Genomic DNA, 25647 nt, shown 5'->3' on the forward strand with positions numbered 1-25647 from the left:
AGACCTATTAGTGTGATTATCCAAGAAAGTGCTGTACTTCTTTGGAAGAAAATTATCAAAACCAACGGAAGCCTGCTCCTTTGGGATGAGGTTTCCTTTGCGACTGAGTGGAATCTGAAAACGTAGTGTGGTTTTATCCAGGAAGTTTATGAAGTAATTACAAGTTTGAGCCTAAAATTCAAGGGTGAACATTTCTTACTACTTCGCAATCCTAACTAGGGTCCGCAATCCTAACCATACGCCTCGTACTTGATCAAGAGGTATTCGAAATTGAGGATAATGAAAATGTGCTCAAAGCTTTGGCATACGAAACTATAATTCTTGCTAACCGGAAGAAGAATGGTTGCGCGTGTTTCCTGATGGTTCCAGAATGGGTGATCTCACTAATGCCGGTGCAGGTGTTCACTGAGAGTTATTCTCTTTATGCGCACCATTGGCCCAAATGTAGCTGCTCTTGACAGTGAAGTTGCGACCATCCACAGAGCCCTGCTATAACTACAGACTCGTCTGGGGTATTTTTCAAAGGTGGTCTTCCTATCAGATTTCAGAACCACCCTTCAAGCTATAGACTTACACAGTGATTCCCGCTCTTCAATTGTCGATTGATGTTTCGATCTTAACTAGCTCTCAGGTAATGACAAAGAGGCTGTATTTCAATGGACACCTGCGCATTGTGGAGTTCAAGGTAACGAGGTCGCTGATTTCGTGGCTAAGAAGGGAGCTTCTGTCCTTCAGAAATGGTCTCCCCTATAACTCCATGAAGGTAGCTGTTAGAAAAGCCCTCACAGGCTGCTTTTTCTATGACTCGCAGATAGAAATATAAATAAATCATGCTTTAGACAGATTCTTGAAGTATCAGAATGGACTAGAAAGACATCTGTAGCATTGTTCCATCTTATATCTGCCCATGTTTGCCATCGCAAGCACCTTCAACGAATCAATGTCGCTTCTGGCTCTCTTTGTCCCTGATGCAATCTTAAGAAAGTAATGGACTTGCCACATCTCCGCAAATGCCCTCCTCTTTCATTTCGATTTGGGAGCGCTACTACGTGGCAAGGAGCGCCCTAAGTTTAAACATATACTGATGTCAATTTTTTCGTCTTTGTTTTATATATCATTTGATGTTTGTTCACTTGTCTTGTCACGTAACATTAGAAATTTTTAAAAAATTCTCCATAGACATGCATGACTCTCACAAATATTTATCTTGTTTAGTTGATGACTTTATTCCCAAACCAGGCCTTCCGAATGCCTTTAAAACTCTATTAACGTAATGTTTCAATTTTCGTTACTATTTCCGCCGAAAGATGGCGCTACCAACTCTTTCGCTTTACTCCTTTTCGGTATAAATGCAAATGTGGCTTTGCCTACGTTGTAAATTTCCTGCTCCTGATGAAGAGTTGGCTGTACCTGTTCGCTTTCAAAATCCACGCCAAACACATGGTTGCTGCTTTGCCTAACTTTATGAATTGCAAAAGTCCCGAAACAGCAGTGGCTTCTGTTGAAACCCTGTTGGACTTCGTTGATCAAAGGGAATTCAAATACGAAGATAAAATAGCACTTCGAAAAATACATAGCGAAATTTGACAAATATATAAACGTTCTCAAAAAATAGTAAAATCCGTGCTTTCTTTTAAGAAACAAAAGCTTGAAGTATGAATGAAACTGATAGTTCGGACTATCTGTGCTTTTCAATTATCTGTGGATTTTTTCCCCGGCATTAGCTGGGAGATAATCGATACTACACTGTACATCGCGTTTTACCGAGTACTTCTTTTAAATCGCTGAGGTTTCTGATTAAATTTGATAAATATTTTATGTTTTACGCATTAGCAACATAGAGAAGTCGCCGAGATTTTTGTCAAAATTACACTGCTTTTAAAATGTCGATTTTTGTTAATTCGAAATGTCATTAAATTTGTACAAAATAAAAATCTGATGTCTATACCACATTTCCCTTGTACGGCCTATTAAATCATACACATTTTTTGCTGCATTTCATTTAAACCTGTTTCTTCGAATTTCATTAGAGATAGATTTAATCATTCAATTAATTCAGTTCTCACTAAGCGGTAAGGCAAAAATACATAAAAACTCTAAACATCTTCATTAAAAACTGAAAAATATCGAAAAATATAAAACACCAAATATAGTAAACAGTTAGAATTTTTTTTTTTTCAATTAAAATTTGAGTTTCAGCACAAAAACAAGCAATTCGGCCAGCGTGGAAGAAGACAAATTTTCGGATGCAAAAAAACTGAAAGTTTAGTTTTGGTCCCACTTGGCAAAAAGACATTGAATGTACAGAAACCGACTTAATTCTCTATTATCTAAGTATCATATGTAAACAAATATGGCTGCTCTATTAGGTTTAGTCTCACTGAAACAAGTTTTAAATTGTTGATAATTCTACACCTATTGCATGCACATTGGCACATGGCATAAAAACCATAACCGGAACATAAGAACGACATAATTCAATTACTTTTAAAGCAAAAAATGTGCAATTTACTTTCATATAAGAGTAAAATCTGAGCTCAACTACATGTTATAGCAGTCTTACATACGAAATTTCAATGTTCTCAGGTTACTCGTTTTTGAGTTATGCGAGATTATACGTACGTACAGACGTCACGAAAAGCTCTCTTATGAATCCTAATACGTTTTGGAAAAAAAAAAAAAAAAAAAAAGTCCTTTATTTCGTCCTTGCACATATATCACGCAAAAACATCATTAAGCTGCATTCGACAGCGGTCAAAATGGATATTTTCTTTGAAATACGATACCTGAAATTTTTCAAGATTACAGTACTTCATTTAATTCGTAGAAGGCAGTAATAATAAAAAGAAACTCGAAATTCAAAATTCGAGCTTCGAAGTGCTCATGATCGAATCGAGGAGCATGTATGCTCAAAATTCGGCGACTCTGGGAGTCCCCATGTTACAAACATACATACAGATTCTTTATTACTTAATAATATATAGACGGATGAAAGTTTTATTATACAATTTAACACTTCATTAAATACCCATAATAAGTATATAGAAAGCAATGAGAGAAATAAAGAAATGTAAGTAAAAAAAAGTATAGAACGAGAAGGGAGATCGGGGAGGACAAAATTAAAATGTTCAAGAGAAGCATTATTTGTGGAAATACCGTATGAAATATGAGAAGTTTGTTTATTTCATGAAAAGTTCGAAGAATGCCGAGTTGAAACTATATTTTACGCCAGAAAAAAAGCCATAAATCAGATTTACAATGGCAAAGAAATATTTCATAGTATTACCCAAGCCCTTTATCTTTGATTTACTGTATGCGATTTTTCGGTAAGAGGGGTATTTTATACATTACTATGAATTCTTTCTGTCTTATCGGAATATTGTTCTTAAAAGCCTGTATTCAATGGAGCTTGTGATTTTTCACAGGAACTCAGTCCATTTTCACGGAATTTACTAAAAATATTCATTTTGCAGAAATTCTGTTTGAAAGTTAGAAAGATATTTTCAAAATTTTTATTTTAGTGCGATTTGTCTTCGCATAAGTACTGGATTATGTGTGTACATTTTGTATAAAACATACAAAATCTATAGACGTACAAAAACACATTTCATATAAAAACGCGGTCACTATACTTATAAGGTATTTCTCCCGTCTTCCTAGCGTGACTTCCTGGTGTAGTGGTTCTGCACGCTGGGCCGGTATTACAGAGGTCCCTGTTTCGATTTCCGGCGAAAGCGTTGCTAATTTTTCATCTCTTCGGCCTCCAAAAAAATCCTTATGTCTCTACAGTGGCGCCCGAACTATAAGGGTTGTGGATAATGACACTCCACACCCAGGGTTTGGCGATTGGGTCCCCTAAAAACCCAGTCGCCCTCTAAAAGGGGGAGTATATAAGGTATCTCGCTCACTTGTCGGCGAAGGCGTTGCTAATTTTTTATCTCTCCGGCCTCAAAAATATCTAATGTCTCTACATACTGTCAAGTAAATTTTTGTACAAAATCTACGCAGTACATTTTTTAAACGCACATAGATTTTGTCATGTTTTATATTTATTAGGTAATTTAATTGAATCCGGGAACATGAAAAACCGGAATGCGTGATTCGAACTTCGGACATCCCGATTGATAGTCGGATGTGCTTCTAATTTTAACCGGAAGGAAAATAGCAAAGGAAGATAAAACTCCTTAGAAAGTGATCCAGAATTCTCGAAAAGGACTCAAAAGGCGTTACAACGGATTTCTAAACTTATAATTAATTTTTTAATCCTTAATAACGCAGTTTAAAATTTATTTGAATAAGGAACAATCTTCTGTTTTTATTTGTCTAGTTCTATGTTCTAAGGACGACCCCCCCCCCGAATAAAAAGGAGGTTTCACATTTTAACTGTTCTCCAAAAGATATTATTAAGGACTTTTACGCTCACCCCAACCCGCAGCCTATCATTCTGCTCTTGCACTTACTTCTGCTAGCCGCTAGCCCCCTTATCTATTTATTTATTTTTTTGCCTTTACAGCTTTATTAAGCATCGTTTTCTTTGCACTTACATCCTCTACAATTCAACAACAAAATAACAAAGCTTTTAAAAGTTGCGTAACAGTATCTGTTTAGAATATCCGATGGATTGTTAAGTATTGCTTACATTTTTATATTGTTTTCAGTCTTTTCACGCATTATCATATTAATGTTCAGTTTTCTTAGGCTTACGAAACCTTTTTTTGCCTTTTTATTATTAACTTTCGCGTTCTGAAGTTTGTTTATTAAATACCTCATTCGTCGCATATAATTCAGCATCAAGACCACAAAATATTTAAAAACAGCATATTTTTACAGTTTCCAATAGACTGTTAAGTGTTGCCATTATCTTATATTCGCTACATTATTTGTTTTAAAGCTACCGCTTGAGCGGCCAGCTGCCCAAAAATAGTTATAAAAAACATAATGATTTCAATCAGCTAATGTCATTTCTGGTACTTAGAAAATAAAAGTATTTTATTTCCAACAATGGCAACTCATTGTTCTCATAGCCGAGTTTGTTAATTAAAAAAATAGATCTATTACATTTTCCCGAATGGCAGCACTTTCTCGGCGCTAGAAATAAAAAGTGTTATTTCCATGGAGGTTAGAATAGATGGAATAAACACGACGTCACAAAATTGAAGCCAAGGAAATGTCAGCAATGTGACGTCTATTTTACCATGGCAGCCGTACGACGTACGGGTAAGACTACGAAACATATCGTTAAAGAAAATTACACTGAATCTGAAAGGAAATATCAACGTCGTCCATAGGCTCAGAAGTGTTTTTAGGCATAATTTGCATAAATTATCGTTGAAACGGCCAGTGATCTTCCAGGTGTTACAACCCGCGTATTACAGCATTTGTGTAACAGTTACCATTTACACATTTTCATGTACCTAAATTTTAATAAATTTGTAAGTATTGAATATTTGTAGTATTGAATATCTAACACGAAAACAACGCTGATTAGAATGTAAATATGTGCAAAATATGAAATAAATTTTAAAAAATTGAAATTTCCAAATTAGGGATTCGAAGTGCTTATGTTGGAGGGGGGGGAAGAGGAGTACGTGTATTTAAAAATTCAGTGGCTCTAGCTGTGATATATCTAGACGAAATCCTTGTTCAATATGTCCGCTCATATGCCGCTGCTATTGGCCCTGGATTTCTTCTGATGAACAACAATGCGCGATAACACCGAGCTCGGGTTGCTGAAGAATATCTTGAGGGTCACGGTATGGAGTGGATGGAATGTCCAGCTCAATCTCCAGACCTGTCGTCGTTTTTCCACAGAGCGAGGAACGTACATACCTAGATACAAATTCTTCGTTACTTAATTCCTTTAAAAACAATACATGGCGATACAGTTGATACAATAATCTGAAAAGCGATTCGAACCTAAAAGTACATGTCCACACTCTATTCATCATCAAAAATTGGCCTTTAGATCATTTAAGTTGACGACGTTTGGATCCGATAGAGAAAGGGAGAGAGTTTCAGGCATTCCCATAGCTTAAAACTTTAAACTTACGGCCGGTAAATTATTTAGGTCGTACAGAAATGAATGACACAAATGCTGCCACAGAGCGGAATACAATTTATTAACAAAAAGCTGATAGTACATCATTAGAAATAATCTCCGCCCATGTCAATACACTTCTGCCATCTGGCTGGGAGGCCCCGAAGGGCTTTGGTAAACAGTCTGCGGGGATGTTGGTGCTCCACCTATGGACAATTGCATGCAATTCGACAGAAGATTCAAAATGTTGGCCCCAGACTGCGTCATTTATGTTCTCAAGCAAGACGTAGTCCGAGGTCTTGGTTCGAGGTCTTAAGTCCACTCACTTTGTACACACATTTGTCATCTCCAAATCACCATGCACAATCGCCTGCAGTGTTCCTTGCGCAAACCCAGTCTCTTCCTGCATCTTGTTGAACGTGATGCGCCTGTTCGCCATGATCAAATCCGACACGGCTGCCACATTTACTGCTACATGGTAGATTGTAAGTTCGGTGGGGCGGCACTTAATTCCGTTTGACAACAGCCTCAGGTCGAAATCGGCCCCATCCGCCAGCATTGTATGCGATGTTGCTGGTCGTCCCGCGCTGACACCTTTCGTTATGGTCTCCACTCTACTACTGAACTTGAACAACCAACGGGATACGGTACGCCTTGAAGGTTCTTTGTTCCAGCACACCGACACCATGCGACGATGGATCTCATTACCTTGTATCCCTTCATTCCATAGGGATCTTCCATCATTGCTGTCCACGCTCTCAATGACGACGGCGAAAGGTTTGGGCGCTGACTTACACCGTTCGGCTTGCGACCAGCTCCACCTGTGCATGCTGAATTGCTCACGCCCCCTTGTGTCTATTTCACTTGTCTTCCCTTCGCATAGTGTAATAGTTTCGTTCTGACAGCCGTTATGTCAATCATTTCTGTACGATCCATATACTTAAGCCAGCTTGCAGCTTACTTACTGAATTGTGGTGTCTTAGATTACTTTATCAAATTTTAAATTCAGTGTCTCTGTTATTGAATAAATTACATCGCCACAAGTAGTGATTTATCTGTAGCACGAGCAGTGTCTGTTTTGTTAAATGTTCAGTTTAAAAAATTTGTTTAAACCTTCGCAAGTCTTTGTCGTACTATTTCAGACACGAAAACTCACTTTAGCGAAAACCGGATCAAATATAACTTAATAAAGTTTCCCTCATTTGGTCCTTGTTTCACAAAATGTCAGTTACATTTAAAATCTACAGAAATTTTAAGCTCCGCAATATGAATTGTATAACAGAAAATTTAAAGTAACTTACTTAAGCTGTTTATTTCTCAAACTGAAGCTCTGTGTTAAGGATTAAAAAAAATCAAGCTATTGAAAAGCAGTAGATCAATTCTTAAAAATGTAATTATTTTTAATTTTTGAATCGGATTGGTTTAAATAAAAGTGCGTTTCATTCATGATATATCTGATTAAATGAATTCAATTTTTTTATAGAATTACATTGCATATTTTTTTAATTTTTCAGATATACAAAATACATATTACGTTTCTATGATAAAATGATTCTCATAATGTATTTTCGAAGTGTATGTCTTAAATGTATATTCATTTAGTATTGTACAGAATGTTTCGCTATTCCACCTGGGCCATCTCTATGGATAATCTCTAATGATAAATTATATTATTATGAATTTTGTTCATATATATGTAATAATTGTTCTTTTGGAAGATAAAAAACAATTCACGCTTAGTCATGGTCGAAAAACTGCTGCGTAGATGACTGGACATTACGGCGTAGTGGAGCATGGAATTTGTAGAAGTACGACCAGCTTGATAGTTAAACATCATTTATTCTTGAATGACGTATTTCTAAATACATAACTGTATAAGACTAGCAGGGATAAACTCGCCCCATAATTTTAGATATGCAATTACATTTTATATAATGACGAATAGCTAGCAGAGGCTGAGCGACAAGCTGTCAGCACGCAGGCGAAGAGCCGAAAGAGAGAGACTTGACTTACTTTTTTCTGATCACTAACTACCAAAGAGTTTCGACAGTAGATCGCACTTAAGTGCTCTAGGCAAAGATATTTCCAAATAAATGGAAAGAGAGAGACTGTGCAGTTATTAGCTATTTATACGAAACAGGTGCACAAAGTACAGCTAATCTGTGATTGGTTAAATTTTGAGTTTCAGTTCTATTTACATCATCAGAATTAGATTTTTCTGGAAATGACGCAGTGCAAAGAGAGGTTACTATTTTTAGTACACAGAAGAGAAATTAATGTACGCAGCTAATTTAATCTTTTACATATTCTTTATTTTTCTTACACACCCATATATATATATATAATTTCAGTGAAATTATGTGTGAAACTGTAGTATGTTTTTTATAATGTAACATGAAATACTTGAAAGAGAAGAAGCTCTGCTGAAAAACAAGAAAATTACAAGGGGTTAGTCTATTTAACATTGAGTAAATGGCTATCTTGCTAAATTGGTGAAATATCGCCAAGCTGAGGACGGTTTGGGCGACTAATTGTTGTTAAATTTGCCGAAAAATCACCAAAAGTCGCCAAACATGGCGATCATTTGGCGACATTTTTGTCTAGCCCTGTGTAACTATAATTGGCACTGTAACATTGTTTAATTCAGACTTTATAACGGAGTATTGAGATATCTACGTGCGAGCAACCCTTTACATGCGCTTTGCATTGCGTTGTGTTTAGCATTCTTAGTAGTTTGAAGTGTAACTACTTATTGTGCTCTGTGATACTGAGAGTAGCTGTGCGAGTATTTTTCTCGAAAATTCCAGAAATGTAAAGTCTCCCTTTTGGTAAAATAAATTTTATCAATCTATCAGCGATTCTATGTGTATTCAATGAATTACGAACCCGTACGCATGCAAGAATATTATGAGACGAATGTCCTGAAAGTTGTCACGTGGCCAAAACTGTTCAATCCGAAAGTTTATTTTACTTAATTCTCTTCTTAAACTACAGGTTATCGGCCAGCCGTTTTAAATTTTTTTTCTTTCGCAAAATTTGTGAAGCATCCTTTATACACATACGAGGATAAAGGCAGCGCTGTCGTTTTCGAAACTGACATTTCCGAGAGCAATGACAAGAACGGATTTGATATGATGAAATTCCCAAAATCAGATTTAAAGGAGATTACATTTAATGCAGCAATTGTTAAGAATCAATATAGCAAAGACAAAACGAATGTACTAGAAATAGAATTTTATTACTCTCAACTGCACTTGCATTACATAGGTCTTAGTTTTGTTTGTACATTTTCTTTCTTTTGCTTCAACAGTTTATCATTTTATAGAAGATTTTTATTACATATTTATCTGCTGATCCCAAAAAGATCATTTCTGTTTAAGCGTTGTTCCTTTTGTTTCGTAGGCTTTGCTATTCTTTTGATACTTCGATTACTTCTATTTTTTCTAAACTTTTTGCAACAAAGATTGCAATTTTTCCTATTCTGTATTTATGGTATTTCTTTTTTTTTATTTCTTTTGCTTGAAAAATGCTTAATCGTACTTCTTTACTATTATTTGCATTCTTTAACGGTTTGATTGGCACCAGAGTTGCTATTAGTCTCGTAACGCACATTTTGTCCATATAATTACTATAGTGCCCGGATCACTTTTAAAATGACACCAAATGTTATTGCCATGTATTATTTAGAAAACTAATTAAATAATGAAAAATATGTATGTATGTTCCTCGCAGAATAAAAAGACGGCATCTAGAGACACTGAATTTTTAATACATATAGTCCTCCACCAGAATATGGAACTCTCCAAGCCCGCATTTTCTATTTCTAATTTATTCCTGATTTATTTCACACTTTTCACCAATGTGACGAATTGCTAACAAAACTGAAAGATGCTTTTAAATAGAAACTTCTAAAAATGTTCACGAAAAAGAAATTATCTTTTTAAGGTATTTTGTTTGCATTTTGTATGTGTCCATTAAACAAGACAACAGTCCGATCCCCATCTTTTGGTTAGCCATAACGGTAAAGCCATAAAGGTTCCATAATAATAATAATAATGTCTACGTGTTCTGTCATAATGAAAGGCTTACCCCTTTACCTTCGTATTTGACAGGAAGTGGGCTAGTACCGATAGTTCCCCAAAGAAGAGTATTAGAACTTTTCACTTGCCACAACGCCTCTGGTTTCCCAGTCCAAAGGCGGCGCATTTTTAAAATTGAACTCTAGTACTATAGCACCACTACGCTAACACTTCCACTACTGGCTTCCCAAGTTCATCACTACCAGAGACACGGAGACCACAAAGGGTCAGGCAGCTGATGATGAGCCGTTGTCTGGTCACAGCGTTCCCCACTCGGATGACTTACGCCACTACCCTCTACAGCATATGCAGCCCTACCAATAAGTGTGTAATACTTCAGAGTATAATACCAAGAATGGAAGATATGTCATTCCAACGCCAAACAATAATACCTCTTTAAACACTCATCAAAAGTCATTGAAAATTGGTTGGGATGTGTTGGTAAGTTTGGGCAAAAAGAATATAAAAATAAAGTTCGAGAGAGTTTGTAACAGACCTTTTTAAAATTAACTTTCAGCTTTTTTTTAAAGTATCACATTAAATACGCTATTGAAAAATAAACCTGAATGACGGATATAAAACTGTTGAATGCATTGTAACCTTTTAGCAATAAAATTCTTTCTGCAGAAACGCTTTGAAGCATTAAACAGATTCGAGATAATTTAATTCAAATTCGATACACAAAGTAACACGTTAACTGAGAAATTCAGTAAGCCTGTAACGTGACGCTGTGACACAATTACACAAATCCTCTTCATTCAGTGCACGGCTCACCTTTCCAAGATGGCGAAAACTAAGTTCCTCGTCGAATAAAGATGCTTAGACTTACTTCCTTTTAATTCAGATGCGAATTTCCGCCCAACAAAATGTGACTCTTCCTTTACATTCATGAATCGGAGCTGACGAATAAGCTGAAAGGGTTATTTTACGGCCAGTACACTTCCTAATTCTCCAACTAGAATTCATGTGATTTATTATTCCTAGCGTAAGGAAATCACGATCTTAAGATGAAAATGAGAATAACTCTCTTTCCTTAATTAAATATACAATGTTTCGTAAATTCTAAAACAAACATGTACTCACATGTCGCTTAAAATGGTATGCGTTGTAGAACCGCAGCTATATTCGAATTACTGTTTATTCCGAAAAGGTTGATACAAGCAAAATAGAAGCATAAACAGATAAGTTTTCTTTCGCATCAGGACAATTTGTCGCATCAGGCCGTAATTTGTCGCGTATTTTTCTCCCCAGCCTTTTAGTAGCAGGTTCTAAGAATTTTAAAAACATTCGTCTCATTTTCCCTTTCCTCATTGCGTTCAGAGAACGAGCCCCTCTAAATTTGGAAATGGATTGGTTCAGGTGGTGATTCTTTTCTACTTACTAACAAAGACGAACCTTCGCAAGCTATTTGTGAAGATGACGCCGAACCTTTTCCTTCTAACTATTTAGCTTTATTGCAGGCTCATAAGAACCGACCCATCATGGAAACGCGAACTGACATTCGGTCTATGATTTCTCCCATTCGGCTGCATATTCGCCTTCTCTGATTATTTATAGATGGTTTGAGGCCTAAGAAGTAGCAGAAACAACAATAAAAACGAAATAGATTTTGAAAATGAAGATAATATAAGTATGCATTATTACTGAAATGTAAGCTTCTTATAAAGAAATAATATTATGATAGTTAAGATAAATGACTACTTGTCATTTTTTTATTCTCACTGTAAACGCGTTTTTCAGAAATTATATGATTCGCATATTTTTTTTTCTCTAGATTTTCGGACGATAAAATTAATGAAAAAGAAATGGGAGAAATACGCAAGGAAAGAGGGTAAAATTTTTCTTAAATGAACTGAAATCTACTATTAAAATTATGGCACTTGTGTATTAGTACCCGGCAATACATCGCCAAGAATACAATCCCTGAATTTGATTTCTACGAGAGTTACGCACCAAATTTTGCTAATACTTCCTTGCGGAAAATTCACAGGACAACGCTTGTTCATATTGTTTTCATTTTCACTGCATGTTCTTTGACATAAGATTATGTTCTAATATAATGGCCTGATGGCAAAGAAAACTTCAGACGTTATTTGAGGTGTGCTTATATCTTCGAAACTACAGTTTCAATCAATCCAACAACTAGATAAAACTCTAGAAACATCTAGAAATCTAACTCTAGATGAAAGAGCACATTAGAAAAAAATAAAAAATAAATAAAAATAAAAATAAAAATAAGAAATAAAAAACAGGGCAAAGAGTATTAATAATAAACAGGGCAATAATAACGCCTAAAAAAATAGCGAATTTTCGGTAACGTGAAAGCTCCGTGCGCATGCGCGATCACGCGTGATTGGCAAGGTCGTTTAGTACACAGTCCCGCGTAGACAGTCAGTGTTTTCGGGTGGTGTTTGCTGTATTTTTTTTTTATTTTGCCAAGCTAGTGATGTTGCGATTGATAGATATTTCACGAGTGTAGAAGATAATGCACGAATATAATTTATTGTTAAGCAGTGTAAAAGAATACAGGATTCAGGAGCAGGCCGATATTTCTATGGGTGATGTAATTGTTAATGGACAGTCAAGATTTATTCTAGCATCCGTATATATTCATCCAACTGTTAATTCAGGAGATTTGAAAATGTTCTTGTTCAGTGCATTGATAAAATATTTTGAGACTACTTTATTGATCGATGAAGAGTTTACTGTAGATATATATGTTTCCTATTGTGATGATGAAAGATTTCAGTGTAGACATCAAAAGAAATGAAAAGGCACTTGATTTCATGAAAAATCATTTTGATCTCAGTAGGGTGCGAAGTAATGATCCAAGTGCACTTGGCAATGAATTTATGGATTTAGCATTTACTAGGAATATAACATCTTAAATTATACATCTTATTTCTCATATTATCGACCGTTTTACCTGGGGTCATTTTGAATCAATAATTTAGTAAATAAAAAATTAAGTAAAAAACAATAGAAATTTCGACATATAGTCTCGCGCGCTGGAGATAATGTTTTATTTTCGTACAGTGTTGTCATTGCTCGCTTTGAAATCATTGAGCTTGTTAATGTTCTTTTTTTTTCCCCGTACAGTGTTGCCATTGCTCGCTTCGAAATCGTTGAGCTTGTTAATCAAAAGTTCGTTTAAGTTTTACAAAATTTGAAATAGGTAATAAAAGAAATATAAAACAAATTCGAAATTAGGGCTTCCAGATGTTAGGGCTCCTTACGTATTCGGGTGGAAGATTAATTTATTCAAAATTTTATGGCTCTAGGTACGTTGTTTTATCACAGTGGGAGAAACATACAAACATTTATGCAGATTCTTCATTTTTTAATTTCCTTTAATATAACACAGGTGACAGGTGACGGAGGACAGGGAACGCCTGGTGTTTAACAGAGGTAAACAGGCATATGTCCCGCGCCCTCCCCTATCTACCGGGGGTTTATTGAGATCTTAAAATATTTATTACATTGCCATACAGGGGCAGATGAGAGATACATTGGCTATTTATAAAAAAAAAAAAAAATTAAAAAAAAAAAAAAAAAAAAAAAAAAACAGATTTTTTTAATATAACACAGGGGGATAATATTTGGTGGCAACAATTTGAAAAGCGATACACTCTTTTAAAATTTTCAATGCAAAATGCAAAACTGAAATTAATAGCCCTTCTGGGCTAACGCCCTTTGGGCTAAAAATAAAATATATGTGTGTAAATCTTTTATTTGTTCGATAACATTCTCACATTTACGTTAGTAATCCTACGCATCAAATACCAGCGGCTCTTTAATCCGAAAAGAGAGAGCCTACCATCAATTTTGTTTCAGCATAAGTTTTCAGTGTAATCTTTTTATTTTTGTTCCAGTATTTTCACCAACCTACCTTGCTCATGCGTTCTCAAGATCTACTGAGAAAAGAAGCAGAAGCGATCCATTATTTTCAGGCTTATGGTAGTTTACCAAAAATCGGGAGTGTTTTTTTCATAATCCACTTTCATGGTCGGCGTTGCCCAGTTACTCAGTCATAAATCGATGTAATTTATGTTCTTTGTGCCATTCCCTTTTTTATAAATGTTACATGCATTTCTGCATTTCTCTGTTCTCTTACTTACATCGTGTCATTCATTGAGCATTATGTTTGAGATTTTTACCACTGCGATTCGTTTCATCATTTATGGGTACCTTTTCCTATTGTGCTTGTGAATTCGAGTTATGTTGGACATACAGTTTCTACGTCCACTTCTTCTGAGCTTATTATATTTAAGTGAGCTCCACGTCTAATCCATCCTTTTGAATTTCTGTAAATACTGCGTCTTCACTGCGTACTATCTAACAAGTTTACTATGTAATCATTGCTCTGCCTTATTCACCGAGTTTCTCTGTTTTAAATTGCATCTTGTTATGTGTTTATCACCAGCAATATGACACAACAACACTTCTGTATTTTTTATGTAACTACATTGTTGTATATCAGAGATGAGCAAAACTGTTCCTTTAATTTTTCAGTTCCAATGGGTTATATAAGTCCCAGTAAATATTTAAAGAAGCCTAGAGGGAATTACACGCATGTCGGAGAGATCTGAAAATCTTCTCTGAAAATTGTCGCGCGCATCTTCTTATACAGACTTAGTGAATTTGTTTATTATAAGGCGAGCATGTGTTACGTCTTTAAGTGCTACGTCAGGTGCTATGTCTTTACGTTTAAGCAAATGAATTGGGACTGGAAGGGTTAAGGGATCAGACTGGAATTGTTCGCTCACTGAAATGAATCAGTTCTTTTTAACAATGACCTTGATGTATGCTCACTAACAATGACCTTGATGTATGCAATCGGAACAGACGTGGATCAAGAGCGGTACGCAAAGACGGGGGGGGGAGCAGAAGGAGTTGAACAAGGAGTGGAACCGCTGGAATAAAAACTCAACCATACCGCTTACTGTCTGGACTGAGTTCTTTCAACTATACTTTTGAGATTCCCTAAAACAAAAACACCTTTCAACATAGAAACAACAATAAAATTCTACAATAAAAAAATTGCTAAAAGTTAGAAAATAATGAAAACTAAGCTCAATTCTGTTAAAGATTACATTATTTTATTACTATAATTCATATTATGTTCCTACTAAAAGGCGCAGTGTAAAAGCTAATTTTTAGATTGGAAGCAGATCCCAAAGAACAGGAAACTGTCTGCTGACAATACCGGCATTTTCCTTTTTTAAAAATGTTATTTGACAAAACGGTACCAAATATCGCTCGAGGTTCTTCTATTCGGTAGAGTCCACATTTGGTTCTGAAATCTTGAAAAAATACATTAGATGGAAAATTTTATGTTTATAAATATATACTAATTCTAAAGAAGTTTAAAGACGATTTCATAGCTCTCGATTATGAGATGTTTCTAAATTAAGTAAATAAATAAAAATATAATTTATTATTTTACATAAATATTATAGTAATATTGTATAAAAAAGTTATACTCAATATACATAGCTATACTTTGATATAGTATTCGAAGAACCGAAATGAAATCCAAAGGAACAGCTCCGAGGAAGCGAAAAGAGCAAACAACCAACCCTCCGCAGGAGCCAGATCCACGGCTAGAACAGGAGCAATGAAAAAGTGAATAATCACGACTTCGAAGGACCCAGATTTGCGACTAGCACCAAAACGCTGACAGCTGGGAATCCGAAGAAATAAGAAAATAGTTCCTATAATCTACGTACTTCAAACAGATCCTCGCACTGCCACTTGGGAAAAAAAACTCCATCCATTTGCAAACAGTGATGGTCAATTTCGCTGATATGAGTCCGTTTACTTAATGTTTTGTTTCTTAAATACTAGATAGAACAGAAGCAAAACAAAAACACACGTATATACATATATAACACACATACATACGTAAAAAATAAGTCAGAGACGCTTCCGATAAATAATAAACGAAAGAATGCCTAGTACTTCTACATTAAGAGAAATCAAATTTTTGGCAAGCTTCCCAACAAACAGCTCTCGGTGAACTTTTAATGAACTGCCGTTCCGTTTTCGTCGAAGCGCTGATCATTCGTTCAGTAAAGTGAATCGGTTCCAGAGCGAATCGTTCAACTCTACTGTATATACACATTCATTTATTTTATGTATCTAATTATTATATATTTTTTATTTTATCCATCTGTTTATTTATTTGTTTGTTTATTCATTCATGCATAGGTAATTACAACAGTGGGGCTTTTCGGCCAATATGCTAACGCCCCAGTGGAACGCCCGCTAGTCTGATGGTCTCAGACTGGCTATCTATATCCCTCCCCTTACGCTATCTGCCTAAAGGGAGTGATGCCTTCGTGGAGACGTTCTAAGGGAAATGTCTCATATATATGTTTCACATGGGAAGAATATCAAAAATTCTCCTGCAGCCCACCTGTTCGCCGAGATTCGAAACCCGAACTGAACTGCCAGTGTTCAGCGACTTTACCGCTCGGCGGCTAGAGGGCAACGAAGAGAAGGATAAGAGAATATAACTTTACAAGACACTATTTGCAACCTGTTTGAATAACTAAGCACATTGTTACACATTTTAGGAACACAGCGGATGAAATTTAGATTACTGTCAAAATAAACAAATTTGGGTTTCAATTTCATTGGTAATTCTAAGCTAATACAAGTTGCTATAATGGCATATAAACAATTACGGTTCTGTTATTCGCAACGAAAATTTAAGCTGATGAATTTGTATGATTTTAAAGGATACGAATTTTTGCAAATGTATAATTGTTATATAATATGTATATTGTTCATACTAGTAGTTCTAAAATTAAAACAGATGTACCGTCTTTTTTACTTAAGTTCAGATAAAATATTACAGCTGCTATTTTATTTGAAAAGAAAAATTAATTTATGTGTATCTTGTAAGGCAGTGATGGTATAAGAAGCTTAGCTGTTACATGTTTTTTTATCAAATCTCAAACAAAATTTTGATTTGAATAACATGATCCCAGAGCATTAGGAAAGGGTGCATAAGCTCCTCAAAACTGACACCGAAAAGTATAATTCGAAAAGAAGTGTGACAGTTCGAAAAGAATGAAGTGACCGAAAAGTATAATTCATCTCGAATATCAGAGGTATATGCAAAGGCGGAGGTCGAAAAGCAAATATTTAAACTTTGAATTAATCAAAACGCAGTATGGACCCTAAAGTTGGATTATGCGTAGGCGCCTGCTAAAGATGAAAAATACGTTAGTATTTAGTATTGCAATTACGGTATTATCGGCGTTGTGGCTTATTTAATACTATATTTTCTCTTTAGTTTTTAACATGGGATTCTGAAAATTATAAAGAATATGGCGTTAATTTACGCTTCCACAGTGCGTTCAGAGAGCCTGCTTCCCTAAATTTTAAAATGGTTTGGTCCATCTAGTGATCGTTTTCATCTTAGTAACAATCCTCGCAAACTACCTGCGAAGGTCACACCGCCCTTCTCCCTTCTAACTGTCTTGTTTTTATGCCAACCTGTCACAAGAACCTACCTATCACAGCGAAGCAAACATGAACCGACACTCGGTCTACGATTTCTCAGAGGGGGCTTCATATTCACCTTCTGCCAGTATTTATGGATGAGTCGAGGCCTAAGGTGTAGCACAGACAACCATATGAACGGGCGAGATTCCAGTTTTTTTTTTTTTTTTACATGAAGAAATGAAGATATCTTCCTAGATAATGTAATACTAATATTAGTATGCATTCTTACTGGATTACAGTTATTTTAAAGAAAAGATATTGTAATAGTTACCATTAGTTTACTCATGACTATTTTTCATCTGCTTTGTTCTTATTTTGCAACAGCGTCCTACACAAATTAAACTACACACATAGTTTCGAGCTCTCGATTTTCAGACAATAAAATTGGTGAAAAAGGGGAAGAAAACATAAGAGGAGATAAGCTAATAAAAAGTATATGATGCAAATTCTAATTTATCATCATGTGGGAAAAGCTTCTTGCTCATTAACTTCTGATAATAATTTCTGATATTTGCAAATTCGTTTAATTAGATTTAATTTAAACTAATTTGCATAGTTAGGAAAAGAATTGAAATATATTCCAAAAAAGAAATGTGTCATCAAAAGTCTTACTCGAATCCAAAAATGTTATCAACTTTTCTGCACACTAATTACTTAAGTAAGCTTTTCCTTTCTGAACTTTAAACTTAATAAGAAAACATGTATTTTAAATGTATGATAACAAGGAATACCTTCTTTCATATATTCCGAGCAAAATGCTTTCTTTGCCTCCTATAAGATATTTTTTAACATGGTCATTTTATATTAGCGTAGTTTCTCGTGTATTTTCCCTCCTAGGTTTTAGCACAAGACTCTGAAAACATTTAAAACATTCACATAGTTTTACTTCTCTTTAAGTTATTCAGAGAGCGAGCTTCCCTAAGTTTTAAATGAACTCGTCCACGTAGTGCTTGTTTTCCGTTTTACTAATGTCGTGTGGTTACTAATGTCGTTTACTAATATGGGTGTGAAGTAACATCTTCGCGCTGCTTTGCTTCTCAATCTAAGATGCCTATGTCGTATCTTTTAAGTCTGTGTACGTAAAAATTTATGTTGTTCAACGATGATTAAAAAGTAATTTGTCTGCCAAAGGGATGATTTGAAATGTATAACAATAAAGATGGTTATTCGCGGAAATTAGTTTTGTTAACGTCTTCTTCGTGCCTTCACCTACGCCTTAAAATATATTTGTAAATACTTACGACAGTACGAACCCATATATATCTAACAGGTGTAGAGATTGCGCCTGTAACATAGTGTAACTTGTGGCAAATACTTGCGTAAACGTGAAAGCGACATATCGCTATATGTCTGAGATGAAACAGAACTTAAGAAGAATAAAACAAGAAGTGTGTAAAAGATTTGTTTTTATTCAAACCCAAAGTAATTTAACAGAAAGCACCTCTTGTGCTTACAAACCAGCCACCATTTACGGCGCAACTCAAAATGATAGGAATTTAAATGAAAACGAAGTCGTAATTTAGCCACTGGCTACGCAGAAATGATTAACGCGCAAAATGGTTCAAACCTATACCTGCGTGACAAGCCGTAATTGGCAAGATTAAAGCAACGTCGAAGACAGGAACGCTATCGTAGAAGTTCAACTAGTAACGTGGCTTTGAGCAGACGGAACACACTTTGATTAAACAATATAAAACCTTCCTTTAAATACTATTTCTTTCTACGTCCTGTGAATAGCGCGACCTAAAATTGACATTCTGGCAGGAAAACGGAAAGGGTGAGGGAAATTAAAGATATCTAACATAAAATAACTGGTTCGATACGAGCAAAAATAAATAAATCCTTATACCGTATTCGTAAAGAAACTGAAGTAGATAATGTAATGCAGGTCAAACAATACTTCTTCCTATTATCTAGAAACCAAACTCTGTACCTTCAGATTATCATATTACCATTTCGTTACTTCTGGGATTCTGTGACCTAGTTATATATCCATGCAATATTCATTAAATGGTACCACTGGGGTAAAAGGATTCATCGCGGATTATATAGTTATATGTACATAGCCTAGTTATGATACCCGAGTAAACAAATCGATCTCAAGGCCGGTTAGAACCCCAGAGATGGAGGACGCTTCCTTAAGTAAATGCAGTATATAAACGACCTTCCGTGTGCGAATAAAAACATTGCGCGAAAGGAAATGTGTTTGAGCGGAGAATGTTTTTCTTTCCGTTGATGTCTGATAGGATAATCAAAGCACATTACCAAATGGAAAACTAATTACTCCTGCTAAATATTAAATTTAAAAAAAATCTGATGTGGACTAAACAAGACTTCGTTGTGCGAGCTTTTAAATTATGCAAATATTTCGCTGCACTTCATTTAAACTTATTTTCTCCAATTATTCTAACTTCATTAACTGATTCCTCGAGCCAAGTTGAAAATGACATCAAAAATTGCAAATTTTGAAATTAAATATCCTACTCTATTTTTGTCGTATGGGAGTCAGTCAAACTTGTCATAATCTTATATTTTATATAACAAGTTATAACGAGTGTAAAACTTCCCCAGCTATAAATACAGGAATCAGGAGACAGCATTAAAAGTTTGCTTTCCTTATTTGCCTGAATTTTTGTTTTAATTTTGAAATTGACAGAACAGGAAAATTTTTGTCATTAAAAAAAAAACACGTCTGTAATTAGAAGGATACGATACCCAAAATTTTTTCAGTTACAATACTTCCGTTACTTCGTGCAAGGAAGCAAAATGCACAGATATTGCTGGAAAAAGTATAAAAAGGGGAACTCATTAAAAACCCTTTCCATTAATTTCTTCTCCTACAACTGCAGAATTTTATAAACTGTGCGTATCTATGTCAACTGCTATAATCGGTATAGTGCAACCTTTTAACCCTAAGCTCCTTTTGCCATTGCTAGGCGAATGTCCTCTCGTTTCCTTGCCAAACCTAAAACAATACACACGTTTTATTAAATTTAAATTACTTTTTAACGTGTTTTGTAAATTAAACAACAAAAGTGTGAAAATATTGATAAATACTAAAGCTCGAATGAAATAGTTATAATCTATTTTCTCTCACCTTTTCGGTGGTTTTCCTAATGTGTAACGTTTATAATGGCCAATTTCCCTTAGAAAGTCCTCCACGGAGGCACTCTTCCCCTTAGACCGATAGCCCTAGTGTGCTTTGCCATAATGAAATTAAACCAAACCAAAGCCTTTCTCCTTTCCGTGTGCCTTCGCTGTGTAACTGGCTAGCACATCTGGCTAGCAGTCGGGAGGTCCGTAGCTGTGTATTTTCTTGCATTTTGAAAAAAATGGTTAAAATTTTGGATCTGCCTTCTACAGAATAGCATGCAGTGGATTATTTTCAAAGTTTTAGAATCCTGCTATAAAAAATTGTGTATTAAAGGGCACGATATGGTCAGCTAAACGTGACTATGAAAACAATAATAGATTGAAAGAATTACCTAGGAGAAATTTGTACTCATAGCGTTCTAATATGAGGCTTTCGTTAGAACGAGAGCCTAAGAAAATAGTAGATATCAACAAAAGCGTTTTTATGATAACGCTAGAATACTAATTGTTTAATAAAGAAGAGTCAGTTTCAGAATTCCGCTGGAATGACTGGCGGGATCTTCGCAAACATTTATGATTCGATTGTATCCAACTTTCTTGGTCGACTGGATAATACCCAAGCATTAAAATATCTTACTATCTTATATATTCTTACTATAATTGTCTTCTTATTGTTGCCCCAACGAGACACTGATTAGTGATTCTGTCTGTTGTACCGAAGAGCCCGGGTTCGATACCCAGAAAAGACATGTATGTAAATTGTCCATCCCTTCGTTTGAATGTAGCGGTGCCCCACCTATAAAATGCCTCCATAATAAAGTTACTTTCACTTCCAACGCATATAACGGCTAGTGCCTGCCATTGAAAATTTAAAAAAAAAAAAAAATCTTATTATTAAGAACTGGGCTTATTGCTTTCAAATCGTTTGGTTTGTTAATAAGTAACAGAGAGATTAAATTTGAAAGTTAAACATCTTGTGGCTTTGCCGAAGGCGACGCGTTGGCACGTGGAAGATAAAATTATTTTATTTGAGGCAGTGTCAACACATTGGTTTTAAATAGAGGAGTTTGTGATTAAAATTTAGAAATGAGTACTTCATATTTTACCGAATGGCAATGCTTCGCTTTTGGTTTTATTGAAATCTGGCAAAGCACACGGGATCTATCTGCCTAGGTAGGGGATGCATTCGTGAGGGCTTTGCAAGGGAAACTGGTTCGTATCCACGTTACACATGAGGAAAGCCACGAAAACACTCATACAACCAGCTCTAGGATTCGCATCACGGACCTAACTACCAGTGTTTATCGACTTTTACCGCTCGGTTCCTGATGATCCTCCGAATGGCAATAGTCTGCGGGATGGAAAAATATTCCATTCCGAGCAGTGCTGCCACTACTCGCTTTCAAATCGCTGAGTTTATTAATCAAAAATTCACTAAATGAGTGTAAAATATGAAATAAAAAAGAAATTTCGAAACTCAAAATCCTGGCTTCGAATGTACATGTTTAGCCATACATTACATACGTATATACATATATACAGACAGACTTTTCATTATTTAATATTAGAACTTTTATTTCTGTTCTTAATCTCATTTATGCAAATGATTTTGTTTATTTTTTTTGTGATGCTTATATGTTGAAAGATATCTCAGGGCTAAGAAGGTTACACTAAATTTTTTTATTTAGTTCTTGCTATATGCATAGAATTTTTATAAAGAATTTCTTCATCTCCATAATCTTATTATTAACACCTTGCGTTACGCGGCAAATTAAATCTTTATTCAAGTGATGATTTCAGAAGAGATGTTAAAGGACTCTCAAAACGTTTTGTCCAATCAAAAATCTTTGCTAGTATAAAAAATTCAGAAATGTTTGATAAGCTGATTAAGATATCTGCAAAATTTTCTTTGAAATGAAAATCACTAAGTATAAAACGCTGGTTATTTCAAATTCAGAGGAAATCAGAAGTTTTTTTATTTTTTAGCGACGAAAATATATGTTCTATTCAGAGAATAAATTTTCGAGACAGTCTCTGAATGCCTTTATTTCATTTTTATTCTTTTGTGTTTGATTTGATTTCTGGATATAAAGTAAAGATAATAATTTTATTAAGAACATGATCTCTAGATATAAAATAAAGATAATAATTCTGTGAAAACGTTATTCTGATGTAACCGTAAGAACAATTTTAATGTACAACTTGAAAAAAAAAAAAAAAAAAAAAGGACAGTTCTACATCTCCCGTTCTATTGGACCGATTGTCGAAATTTAATTTGCGTTCTCCAGGTCTCGAAAGTGCGACTTAGGATATATATTAGATTTATATATAGCATTGTTTTAAAATAGGTATTTTCACACAAAATGGGGCTTTTTTTTAATAACATATTGTTACAAGATGTACAGGCGCGGTAAGATGGCTTCCCCGCAAAGCAGTCTTAGGGTTGTCATAAAATGGCAAGGGAAAGCAGAGTTGCCACATTTGGCGAGAAGTCGCCCATTTGGCAATAAAATTGGCGATATCCCATGGACGGATGGAGAACCTTCTGGGACGAATTCCTACCGGTTTAGCCCAGAATGTTCTCGAACACAAGCCGAAAGCTATATAAACCCTGCTGGTCCGCAATAGGTAAGTGTGTCTCTCTCATCGAGTGTATGTCTCGCCTAGCGAGCTGATAGAGAGTGTGCCTCGTAGAGAGGGCGAGAGTGTGTGCCTCGTATAGAGTGGCGTCTCGTCTAGCGAGTCAATCCCTGCGGAGTCGATCGCGTTGACAGCCAGGCAGCGAGTGCCGAGTGGGTCGTCGAGTGCACCGAAAGAATCTCGCAGTGTATGGCGGTTAGTGCATTGTCGAGAGAGCGTGTTGAGCTCCAGGAACGACTGAACCGAAGAGTCGGGAGCTGTGCTCTGCGTGTCGTCGAGTGCATCGCGAGTTGTAGCGTGGAGAGTCTCTAGAGTACGTGGAGTTCCGCGAACGACCAAGCAGAGTCGGGAGCTGTACTCTAGTGCTTTGCCGTGAAGCTGTCTCTACCGTGATAGCCTGATAACCGGAGGTCGCTGATCGTGTCAGTGTGTTTATAGTAGTTCATCGACGACAGTAAACGTGTTTTGGAGCTGTCCTGACAATAATGGCTAAAAGTGTGTTTCGATACTTCATCAAGTAGTGTCGTCGTTATTCACTCCAAATCCACACGAACTCCTTACGAACGTGAAGGAGGAAAATAACGTAACAACTAGTGTCAGAAAAGAAAAACGCAACAATATTATTTTTTTTTCCTTATTTCGATTCCACGACTCAAATTACGCCAAACTGCCAAGTTTGTAAAAGTCGCTCGAGTAAGCTTTAAAAAATTAGCTCTCCAAATTTTAGCTCCTCCATGTTAATTGAATTTGGTATACATTTATTAATATCTCTTTTTTGATTAAATGTATTTCATTCTTCCTTTCACATTTCGAAATTTAGACTCATTCCAAATACAATTTGCTCATTTTTTATGCTTTATTTTTTTAATTTGTATTTTTAAATAATTTTTATTAATATTTCGAAAAACATTTTGAACCTATAAAACTTTTCCCATTATCTTAACGTAGATGTATTTCTAAGCACACCTACAAAAAATACAGTTTTTTATTTCAAAATTTCCTAAAATATACATGAATTTACACATAAACGCCTTTTGAAGTTTGGCATGGAATTATTTCTAATATAAATTGTATTGTTAAATGATATAAATAATTTAATCCAAAACCATTCTTTTTTATAATGCGGGTTCATTTGAAATGTGAGATATCACTGTTAAGTTCTATTTATAATTAAAAGTAATGAATCATAACACAGAACTTACCGCATCATTAATAAAATTTTTTCTTGTGAAAATGTAAAATATCTGGCACTCATTTACCTTTCACGAAATGTTTTGCCGTCAGATTTATTAGTTAGTTAATTAGAAACTCAAAATTTTCTGTAGTTTCTTTTCATCTCATTCAGCTTTTAAACTTCCTGAATAACATTACAAAGTTAAAATTGTTATTTTTGTGTCTACAGTCTAAAGCTATTAAGAACTACTGATAACAAATGAAAGTTGTGAATTTTGCAATTTAGATTAATTTGCTGATAAAGGATCGCTTTATTTTTGACTCGAAATCTTTATGATGTTTTACAGAAATATAACCTTTAATATTTGTGAGAAAATTGAATGCTTCTGTATTTTTTATTTCAGTTGCGAAACTCGATTTTAATTTTTTATATATATCCAAAGATTTATAAGTTAATAAAATTAGCTTTTTTTTTTCCTCTTTCGATAGCAGGCTGTATCCATTTATAGACGTTGGCCGGAATCGGTGTCTCTTTATTATGGATGCATCTAATAGGTGAGTCACCGTTGCCTCTTATGAAGGGACGGACAAATCACATACATGCCTGCTCGAATTCTCATGGGATTCTGCTCATTCTGCTCATGGGATTCGAACCTTGGTCCTGCTCATGGGATTCGAACCTTGGTCCTTCGATACGGTGGTCAAAGTCGCTAACCTTGCCCGTCTGGGAGGCAATTACCAAAACTTTGTATTTTAATTTCATTTAATACATTATGTATTTTCAAAGCGCATTCAGTTTATGAATTGGAAAACACAAAGATCGCTTCAGAATTTTCGAATCTGAGGAATGTGAAATGTTTTAGTTGCATTTGTTTGATACTGTTATTGAGAAAGCGGAACTGTTAATCAATAAGGTATTCTCTCCCTCCTTTCTGCATGCCTTCGTGGTGTGACGGTAGCACACTCGGCGCGTATTTGTGAGGTCGTGCTTCGAGTCCCGGCAAATGCGCTGCTCATTTTTTATGTCTCCTCCTTCGAAATAACCTAATGAACCTTCAAATAAATTAATAACGAATTCGAAACAACCTTCAAAATAAATTAATGTCTGTA

At 35.3% G+C, this 25647-nt stretch overlaps 1 protein-coding gene across 1 annotated transcript in view; it reads right to left on the minus strand.

Annotated features, from left to right (window-relative positions):
- The window catches only part of LOC118204321 (guanylate cyclase 32E-like), a 440266-nt gene that overhangs the window by 215961 nt on the left and 198658 nt on the right, over nucleotides 1-25647 (minus strand). The gene's annotated exons all lie outside the window — the stretch shown is intronic.

Source organism: Stegodyphus dumicola, chromosome 7, assembly GCF_044657685.1.
Source record: "Stegodyphus dumicola isolate Sdum_Otavi_A_Nest chromosome 7, ASM4465768v1".
Taxonomy (NCBI): Eukaryota; Metazoa; Arthropoda; class Arachnida; order Araneae; family Eresidae; genus Stegodyphus; species Stegodyphus dumicola.